This window comes from Pipistrellus hanaki (assembly GCF_964339955.1).
Source record: "Pipistrellus hanaki genome assembly, chromosome: 8".
NCBI lineage: Eukaryota > Metazoa > Chordata > Mammalia > Chiroptera > Vespertilionidae > Pipistrellus > Pipistrellus hanaki.
Window position 1 is genome coordinate 46,648,136 of NC_140510.1, and position 11,219 is coordinate 46,659,354.

An 11,219-nucleotide genomic window follows, 5' to 3' on the forward strand; every position below is an offset into this window, starting at 1 on the left:
AGTCCAGTTCCCAGAATAAAAGAAAGGCAGGGGGAGCCTCTGGGTGGAAAAACATGCCTCTTACAATGGCCGGGAACAAGAAGAGACATTCTCCCAACAAATGTTAAACCGGGGTGGGGGAAGAAATTTAAATATATACAAAAGATTAAATTAACAACAGATGAATGGCAAGTGAGAAAGCTGCCAGTGACCAGACTTTCTCAGGAGCCAACCTTTAACAATATGGATTATTTCGGATAATTCATGGTTTGCCACTCTTTATTCTTTGTCTCCTCTGTCATAGCCGGGGCCCATCTTACACAGATAATTAGGGCATTATCATACTCCTTAACTAAGTCGGACAAATTGCATTGGGCATCAGGGTAAACCAACCTAGGGCGCTATCATTAGCATTGTCTAATTGTTCCAAATAAAGTCTTTGTCTCTTTTATGGCACCAACTTTGTCAATACTCGGGAAAGAACCGACTATTCCCTTTCCCGTCGGGCTCGGTGACTGTGCCAGTCACTAGGTAATCTTACAGTTAATACGGGCCGCAGCATGGGAAAATGTAAGAAAATGTAAAGGTCAAAAACATGTTTCTATTATGGAAAAAATGAATGATAATGACATAATTTTTTCAGCTCATCAGGCACTTTGCTAAGTGCTGCTGTTATTGCCAGATCAGTAGTGTATAACAAAGAGGTGCTTTCTGCGGCCTGCCTCATTAGTCTGCCCTGTAGGACCTCACCTCCAGACCTTTCGCTAATCTGTTGGCCAGCTCAATAGTCTTGTTAGTTCTATTCACTTCTCCCTGACAGCGGATTTTCTCAGCTGCAGCCCTCGCCGAGGCCGCGGCGAAGGCAGCCAGGTTTGTGCCTAGTTCCTTTAAATAAAAACAGCGAGAGACAACTTTGGACATTGTCGGAACAAGTAAAAAAAATCGCCGCCGCCGACTGGCTTCATATTGCCGCGAGTTAAATTATACAGTGTGCCCCGGAGGTAAACACAACCGCGCTCGCTCAGGGGACCGTGCCAATTCGCACAATGAGAAGGTGCACCAGGGGAAAATGGAAGCAAAGGACATTCAGCCGTTTATGTAATTTTTGTTGTTTGTTCAAAACAGCACCAAGGAAAAGGCGCACCTACACACAAATTCAAAATCCCAGGGGGAGATGGAGAATGTCATTCCCCCCAGACGAATTACCCGAAGTCATGAAGGTTTAATACAATTGATTTGTGTGCGCTATCGGGTGCCAATAACACCCTGAATACAAAGCCTCCCAAAACATTTTTTGCGTGGAGAGCTGACCTCAAGAGAAAGCCCAGGGGGACACTTCTAAGGTGAGATTTGAAGAGAGTTGATGAATCTACAGCTCAGAGGGAGGGAGCAGAGGTCCTGGGAGCTGGGAGGGGCCCACGAGAGTGGAACTTCCAGCTAGGACTGTAATGGAGATGGGGGGCGAAGAGGGGGGGAGGGAAGCTGTCCCACTGAGTGGGCTGTGGAGCTCACCCAGAATAAGTGGGAAGAATGGGTAGGAAAATGAAGGTTGTGCGTATATGTGTGTTTAAGAGACGTGACTATTTGTTGGGAGGGAGGGGGCAGGTGAGAAGAGGAAGATTTGGACAAGATAAGACAACACTCAAGAATCACTGTTTAAGTAGCAAAGAACTATTTGTGTGTGAGCTTTTCTGACCTGCTGTTTTCTCTCAATACATCATCTGCTCATTTACTGTTTATAAAGAACTTCCAGGGATGCAGGAAAGCCATCCGTGCTCTCCCAGTGTAGTGGGAAGGCATTTGTAAATGTGGGATAGTGTAGAATTTCGCTCATGACATTTTTATGAAAAAATATTAACACTGGAACTAATTTGTAAGAACCAGGAAAACTCTCCTCAGCTGTGTGACTTAGTTGAGAATCTGCTGAGTTATCAGTCTGCTTTCAATGTAGGGAAACTGAAGCTAAGAACCTGATAGAAAACCAAGAAGATTGTTTATAGAGCCTCAGAAAAGAGCCACAGTCAGTTTTTCTTGGGTCGGTCAAATTATTTCTTAGACCAGTCCTGATCTGTTCACCACTTAAAATTCCTCAAGTCAGTTAAGTAACCCCCCTCCAACCTTCTGAGTTTTCCATGTCCCTCTGTTCTTTTCCAAAATCTCACTCATGGTTGTATTCTGGAAAAACCAAGGTTGACTTTAAATTAAGAGGAAAGACCAGATACTGCAATATTGCACCGATGACAACACAGATGGTGAAGTGCGTGATCTTCCCTCAAGAAAAAACATTATCTCTTCTTCTATAACACTCAGGTTAATACTTTATTAGACAAACTAGAGGCTCGGTGCATGAAATTTGTGCAGGGGGAGGGGGGGAGTGTCCCTCAGCCCAGCCTGCACCCTTTCCAATCTGGGACCCCTTGAGGGATGTCCAATTGCCCATTTAGGTCTGATGGGATCTGGCCTAAAAGAGCAATTGGACATCCCTCTCACAATCCACGACTGCTGGCTCCCAACCCTCACCTGTTTGCCTGCCTGATTGCCCCTAAAAGCTTCTGCCTGTCAGCCTAATCAACCCCTAACCACTCCCCTGCCAGCCTGATTGATGCCTAACTGCCCCCCTGCCAGCCCAATTGCCCCTAACTACCCTCATTTGCTGGCCTGGTCACCCCTAACTTTCCTCCCATGCAGGCCTGGTCTCCCCCAACTGCCCTCCCCTGCAGGCCTGGTCACCCCTACCTGCCCTCCCCTGAAGGCCTGGTCCCCCCCACAACTGTCCTCCCCTGCCAGCCATCTTGTGGTGGCCATATTGTGTCCACATGGGGGCGGCCATCTTGTGTCATTCACATATTACTCTTTTATTAGATAGGATGGCTACTGTATAAGTTTGCTAGGCTGTTGTAACAAAAGTCCAAAAACTGGATGGCTTAAGCAACAGGTATTTATTGTCTTCCTGTAGTTTCGAGAGCTACATGCTGGCAGGATTGGTTCCTTCTGTGAAGGGAGGGCTGTGAAGGGAGTTGGTCCATGCATCTCTCCTGGCGTCTGGTGGTTTGCCATCAGTCTTTGTGGTGTACCTTGGCTTATAGCTGCATCATCCCGATCTCTGCCTTCATCCTCACATGACATTCTTCCTGTGTGAATGTCTTCACATTTCCTGCATTTATAAGGATACCAGTCATATTTGAGGTAGGGCCCACTCCAATGACCTCATTTTAACTCGATTAACTCGGTGACGACCCTGTCTCTAAAATTAGCCGCATTCTGAGATACGAGGGATTAGAACTGCAACATATGAATTTTGGGGGCACACATGTAACCATAACAGCTACCAGGCTGTGCTATGAACTTGAAGGGGAGGATGGTACAAAGATGAATAAGGTATGGGCCCTGGCCTCACATGCTCACAGTTTAGACAGGAGGGTTGATATACAAATGAGGGCAAATAAAGGAAGGGAATTTATAGCCAATTGTGACTATACTGATCCTAAGGGATTGAGAAGCCCCTTGTTTCTGGGGAGAGGCGGGAGGAGTGCAGTGGCCAGGCTTTTACTTGAATTCTCCCTTTATTAATGGTCCTGAGGGGGTGCAGTCCCCATTCTCCTGGAAGTTGTGGCCCTGGGTGCCCTGCCAGAGGGTGGCTCTGGGAGGGACACCATGCTCACAGCCGCACTGTCAGGTGGTGGGGCATCCTCTGGTTTTGTGACTGAGGTGGGTCAGAGGGCAGAGCACTTGATGTTTTGGGTCAGGAGGGAGAGTCCTGAGGGCAGGCAGCTACAGGGCCGGGGTTCTCTCTTCAGCCCAAGGTGCCTTAGGAACCCGTGGGGACCCAGTGCTGCATGGGGGTCTGCAGTCTTCATAGCTCCCGGCTCAGGTGTCTCTTCAAACGTCTTAGAATTCTCTAACCTAATTCTTCCTGCATAATTCAATGCAGATAACTTTATGTTGTTATTTTGTTTTTCCTATCCATATCCCTCCTTCTCCCAGGAGGCCACGGGCTACCACAGGAGAGTCGTTTCTTAGTCATCTTGGAGGCCCCAGCTGGACCTGGCTGGCATGTAGGTGATACACAGCAAACCACTGCTGAATTAACACATATTTGCAAAGCTTAGAAGAGAGAAAGAAAGGCGGAAAAACTGGGTGAGGGGAAGGAAAAGACAAAGGCAGGAGGAGAAAAGCAAAAGCTCAACTCAAAGACATCCCCAGCACCCACTTACAGGGTTAGCCACTGGGCACTATTCCAGGACCCGGGCTAAGGAAAGGAGGGTATAGTGTTTGTTCTCAAGAGGCCCCCAGTTTAGGTGGTGTGTGTGTGGGGGGGGAGGGATGGGGGTGTATAAGGAGAAGGTGACAGGTGAAAGGACAAACGAGGAACAAATCAATGTAACAATGAACAAATCATACAGTAACATGGGGGGAGGAGCAGAGGGCACAACTCAACCAGCCGGCGGGGGGTGGAGGAGGTATTTTGACAACTGAATGGATTTGCTGAACAAGAATGAAAGCAAAGAAACAATAGTAGAGAACTATTGATGTTTGATTTGTAGAGGAAAGTCTTTAACATGGAGTGCTTTTTATGTGTATTTCCATATCCGAAACTAGCAGGACTCACAGAGTATTTCATGAGGTATAGATCTTCTAGATCTCTCTAGCACATTTTCAAAGTTCATTGAGGTATTTCCGATTGGCCAAGGACTATAGGAGTCAGCCACCTGAGCACTTCCCTGAAGTTTGATGTTCATTTTATGAGGAGAAAAAGGTAGACAATTTTATTTTGGGACTTCCCTTTTATTTTCCTGGATTCATTTAGGTTTGTGTTAGTGAAGCAAAGAAGAGAGAGAGGGGGAAAAAAAAAGAACCATTTCAAACCCTACCTTTTCTATTTTCAGGCAAATCGAGGGTCTGGATCCCCCAGTGCATGCTGGACTCTGGGGACAGGGAGTGGGGTGCCCATCTCCTGTGTCCGCAGCAGCACCGAGGGCTCAGCTCACACTGCATTTCAGGTTTGGAGGCTTCAAGCATGGCTTTCCTTTCGGTCCTCCTCTCAGTGTCTGTTTTGCTCGACTATGATCCTTTCTAACACTTTTCAAAGAAGGGCTCACCAGATAAAAGGTAATGTCAGTATCCCCCATTTGTCCACGTGGCTGATAACAGACATACCCTGCTCTTACAGCAGGTGCATATCAATGTGATCAATATGGGGGGTGGGGGTGGGGGGATTTGTGTCCAAACCCCTTTCTTTTCCAGCTTTCCTCTTTCTCTTTTTTTTTTTTTTTTAAATATATTTTATTGATTTTTGTACAGAGAGGAAGGGAGAGAGATAGAGAGCTAGAAACATCGATGAGAGAGAGTCATCGATAAGTGCCTCTTGCACACCCCCTACTGGGGATATGCCCGCAACCAAGGCACATGCCCTTGACCGGAATCGAACCCGGGACCCTTTGGTTCCCAAGCCGACGCTCTATCCACTGAGCCAAACCGGTCTCGGCTCCTCTTTCTCTTTTTTTTCTTTCATTCGTTCTTTCTTTCTTCCTTCCTTTTTTTTTTTTTTTTTTTTTTTTTTTTTTTTTTTTTTAATAAAACATTGCCCTTTTCAAAACAAGGGGAGATTCAGCCTAGTTCCCGTGCCCCAGTGATCTAGTGGTGTCACGTCGCTATGGCAATTGCTGCCCAGGGCAGGAATGCAGAGCAGCTGTAATTGTGCAACGCCTTATTGCTGGTGCATGTCAATCAGAACCTATGAATTGAGAAAAATTTGCTCTGTTCATCCTGTTAAATGATGTATCCAATTAAACCTGTTAGAATTCATGATCTTCAGTCAAGGTTAAATGAAAGTAGTTACTCCTGTCAGCTAGGTGATTAAATGCTGCCTACATCAGGCACATTTATGTGCAAAATTAAAATTTTGGTATAAAGCATGAATCTTTATGCATGCCAGTTAATTATCTTGCGGTTCCTCCACTTATTAAATGCCCACTGCATTTCTTCTTAATCATCAGCTTCCTTTCAAAACTTATTTCATACTTCACATTACACTAGATTTCACTGTTTAAATGCAATGCCTTCCCAATGAAAACTTCCTCTTTTTGAGGGCTTGGCTGTGCGAGGCTGCTGAAAATAATCATTATTAAAATTTTCTCCTGATGTTCAAGAGTTTCTCACAGCCAGGTTGACGAATGCCAGGGCGTTCTGTAAGGCTTCTCTGTTCAGGCTTCAGCAAGGCTGGGTTCTAACCTGGTCCAGCTTCCTGGGCCTTTCACCTCACCCACTGCAGGCTGCCTCCTGCTGATTGCAAAGTACTGTTACTTTTCCCTTTCTCTTTTTCTTTTTAAATATATTTTTATTGATTTCAGAGAGGAAGGGAGAGATAGAAACATCAATGATGAGAGAGAATCATTGATTGGCTGCCTCCTGCATGCCTTCCCCCCAGACCTTCGCCCCTCAGGGATTGAGCCCGCAACCAGGTCATTTGCCCTTGATTGGAATTGAACTCGGGACCCTTCATTCTGTGGGCTTATGCTCTATCCGCTGAGCCAAACAAGCTGACCCATTTTGAGTAGATACAAAATGAGGGCAAATGTATTCATGAAATTATTTACTACTTTACAACAGCGGTACATTGGAAAGAGCTTGGGGGAAGGGAGAAATACGAAAGGCTAAAACAAATACCTAACCGCCTCAGGTCTAAGGCATGCACAAATGTTGCCTCTTCCGTTGGTCTTTTACATAAATGCAAAACACAAATGACACAATTCCATAGTGTTGGCAGTTCCCAGATACTGCATTATAGAAGCAGTAGGATGCCATAAAAACACTCCACTCAATAGTTTTCTTGGACGCATTTCACACAATAAAATCTATTTTTTGGACCTCTGTTTATTTATTTTTTACTAAGAAAAAAAAACACCTCAACAGTAGTTGCCTAGGACCGAAACTGGTTTGGCTCAGTGGATAGAGGATCAGCCTGCTGACTGAAAGGTCCCGGGTTCGATTCCGGTCAAGGGCGTGTACCTTGGTTGTGGGCACATCCCGGTAGGGGGGTGTGCAAGAGGCAGCTGGTCGATGATTCTCTCTCATCGATGTTTCTAACTCTCTATCCCTCTCTCTTCCTCTCTGTAAAAATTCAATAAAATATATTAAAAACAAAACAAACAAACAAACAAAAAAAACAATAGTTGCCTAGGATTAAAAATTTATCAATAAACTTTCCCCTGCTGATGTTATTACATATAGCACAAATATTTCTCTCTTTATAAGGCAGATGATACCCTTATAACATTTTAAACTTAAATATAAATTCCGACTATTTCATTGATTTAGAAGAAATAGTACCAATGGAGCCAGTGTTATTGCAATCAATTTTCATCTTATTTAATTCCCTGTCTTCTTTCCTAGTTTTTCAATCTCTTATAACCCCATAGCAATGAAGAGCCACAAGGAAGATACCTATAAAGATGAAAGGTATAAGTTCTTAATTTAGTTGCTGTAAGTATTTAAATAAAAATATTTACCATACTAGAAAGATAAGAAATATTCCTCCTAAATGAACTTGAAAGGGACTGATTTCTATGAGAATGAAAATAGATTTATTAACAAATGAAATGAAAGAAGTGCTTTTCACTGGATAATATTAATGAATTAACCGTTGGTGGGTGATGCTGTGCAACTGCCTACGTGGGAATATGTTAAAAACTCATTTTCACTGTGAATGTGCCTCAGAAACACCCTATGTCAATAACTCAGCCACATTATCCTTGATGTTACAGCTCTCAATAATACATACCAATCTTCAATGTCATCTTAAAAAAAAAAAAAAAAAGGAACTCTAATGCCAATGGGTTAAAGAAATGATGAAACTTGAATACGTGAATATAGGTCTTTTCATCTGTTGCAAAGCCCAGGCTTGTATTGTGATGTGGGTGGATGGGCCCAGACCTTGAGGGTGTGGAGTGGCGCCCTCGGAGTGGTGGAGGTCGCTCACGGACCCTCAGAGTGCAAGGTCACCGTAGGACCTTCTAGTGATCACAAGGCTGGTCCCAGCCTTCAGAGGGGCACACCGATGGTGACTTCTCACTCTGGTAAATCCCTTGCTTTGAGTCCTACTTCATTGTCCTCACCTGCTCCTCAGGAGCTGCTGCTCAGATCTCTTCATCATCAAATCTAGCCTTTGGGTCCGAGTTCAGGTCTACTCAGGGCTAAGGCTGGATAGAGCAGTAGAGCTGTAGTCAGGTTTGAGCCAGGCAGGGGGTGTGGAGGCATCAGCTTATAATGGAAGTGATCACACCATACATTTCAGGAGCATCAAGCACATATGGAATTGGGAGCAATCTGCTGCTATATCCGTAAGGTCGGAGACATCCCTGTGCCAGGAGCATGCTTGGGTAGCAATGGGTGGAAGCCAATATGCCACCTGAGGAGGGGACGATCATCTGAATTCAGGCTTCGGTTTTATCCAGGGGGCACTGTCGCTTACTTGTGTGTTCTTGTGTTCTTCACCTATTCAGTGCTCACCTTTTTGTCACTGAATGCTGAAGGTTCTCTAATGGGCATTGAGTTAAAGTGCCCCAGATGATACCCAGGGCACCCTGAGGTCTCATTCTGGCTCTGAGGAGGCCGTTGGGTGGGCTTCTAGTAGAGGCAGCTGTGAGCTGGGGTCTCCTGAGTTCTCTCGGAGGGCTGTGAGGCTGGGGAGAGAAGGTACAGCAATGCCGGAGAAAAACAAAGAGTGAGGACAGAGCAATCAGCAGGTGGAGAGCAGAGGAAGCAAACACCTATTGGAGTCAATTCTTGTAAACGGGTCTCTTTTTGTGTGGCCACGTGTGTGTTTGATGGGTTAGATGTCAGAAAAGCAGCATCTTTCCTGGGACCCTTTTCTTTTCTTTAAAAAAAAAAAAATCATTTAGAAACAGGAACAATTTTCTGTTCAAATGGTCGCTGTCCCTAAGTGGCTTAAAAACTCCCAGTGGGAAGGACAACAGCCCTCTCCGAGGCAGAGTGGCCTCTGTCTGTGAGAAATGTTCACCCACGGGGATGCTTTTCTGGCTTGCTTTATCGCTAGCTTTGCAACTTGGAGATGTAACGTAGCTTGAAATCAACCGTGTGTTTAGCCCTGCTTTGTCAGCCCACCTAGCGACAAATTGGGCTGTTTTGTAGCCCCGCTGCTTTGCCGGGTCGCACAATACCATGGCAAGTAGAAGGACCGGGTCCGATTTAATCAAAGGCTTTTGATTGTACAAAGCTCAGAGCCTCGTTCCGACAGGGAAGCCTCTTCTTGGGCAGGGAAAGAAGGGATTTGGTGTGCAGCAGACACACGCTGGTTGGAAGCTGCATGCAGAGAGACTGATTCCCCTGCCTCTGCCTGGGAAGACCACCTCCGCTGCAGAGGGCTCACACTGGGGACGGCGGGGACACAGAGCAAGGACCACCGCTTCTTCGCGGGGTGCCACGGTCCAGAGGTTGTGGTAGGCTGCACGCAAGGTCTCATGTGGCTGCCATCGGTCTGGTTAACGTCCAGGCAGGGGTGGACTAAACAAGAATAGGTGTCATCGCTCCTGAGGGCTGGTTCAAGGTTGGCAGAGATGGGCTGGCTGGCCACTGTGCACTGTGTGTCCGAGGGGGACTAGTTCAAAGGCAGCCTCTGGTAATAGAGAGAGAGATGCCTGTTTTTCAACTGGACAGTCTCCCAACCTGAGGTTGGAAAGGCGATTCAAACAGAGATGAAGATATTTTCTTTTAAATATATTTTATTGATTTCTTACAGAGAGGAAGGGAGAGAGGTCGTTAGAAACATCCATGAGAGAGAAATATCGATCAGCTGCCCCCTGCACACCTCCCACTGGGGATGTGCCCACAACCAAGGTGCATGCCCTTGACCGGAATCAAACCTGGGACCCTTCAGTCTGCAGGCCGGCACTCCATTCACTGAGACAAACCAGTCAGGGCAGAAGATATTTCCTAGTTTCCAGTGTCTCGCGGTGTAAACAGGAGGATGTCTCCAAAATAAAAACACCAAGACTTTCACTGCCTTTGCTGGTTTGCTGTGAATGATTTTCTGGTGAGCAAGGCGTTTCCTTTGAAGGAAATTGGAGGAGGAAAAGCAAAGTCCACAGGAAACAAAGCCACACGGTGACACTGACAGCTTGCCACTTTCTCTGGTGGCCTCTCATTGACCCCCTGAGCTCAGGGTAACCTGCAAGGATATTTACATGTGGGGGTCATGCATCTTCATCCCAGTGTGAGAGAACTCCTAGTGTTCTCCAGTTGGCTGTACTTAGAGGTACCAGCCATGTGGAGACATAGAGAACTAGCTCAATGCCAGTTTGATTTGAAGTATTTTATATCATAAACATATTTACTAAATATCTCCCTTTGTTTAAAATGTTAACAATGTCACAATGGCTACACCCAAATATGTGTTAAAACAGGAAAAAATACTGACGGTTGCTTAATCTTCCTTTGGTATTTTTAAAAGGCTTTTCAGCCAGTTTGGCCAGGCATGCCTCAGTGTGAGGAAGAACCAATTTGAATCCAGCTTGTGCCTGACCAGGGAACGTACTATCTCTGTATGTTAAAATAAACCAGCATTGGAAAACTGTCTGGAAAACAAATAGAGAAAAGAAGAAACGGTAGAGAGAGCACTGTCTTAAAGAAATGGAATAATAGCAATACAGTAGCAAATAAACACCAGAAAGAACCAAGGATCAACTTTAGGGCTATCTATGAGATAGGCGTGTAAAAGAGAAGGATGACATTCAATTAATGATGCAGATATATATGTTTTTTTCCATATAGTACTGTGACAGGAATGACATAGGATAGCATTTTTTCCTTTCCCGTGTCTCCTCACACCCAAGGTGATGGGTGGGGTGGATCAACATCTTCGCTATGAAGACCTATGGTCTGGGTATGAAACAGGAACTTTCTGGAAGAATACATGGGTTAGGGGAAGCAATTCTTATCTTGGCCTCCATGTCCCCAGAAGAACTTCCTGATTTGTGATGAGAGGAAAACAGTTTAAGAGAAGATCAAAATAGTTAAAAGTTAGTGACTGTCCCCCACAAAGGAGTTTCTCTGTTGTGCCTTCTGCCAAGTATGTGTGTGTGTGTGTGTGTGTGTGTGTGTGTGTGTGTGTGTGGTGTATGTGACAGACCCTGAGATGGGTTGGGATCTGCAGCTTCCTGCTCTCTGGCCTCCCAGGGGCAGCACAGAGCTAACAGTTTAACTGCAGTGGACTGTGGTTATAC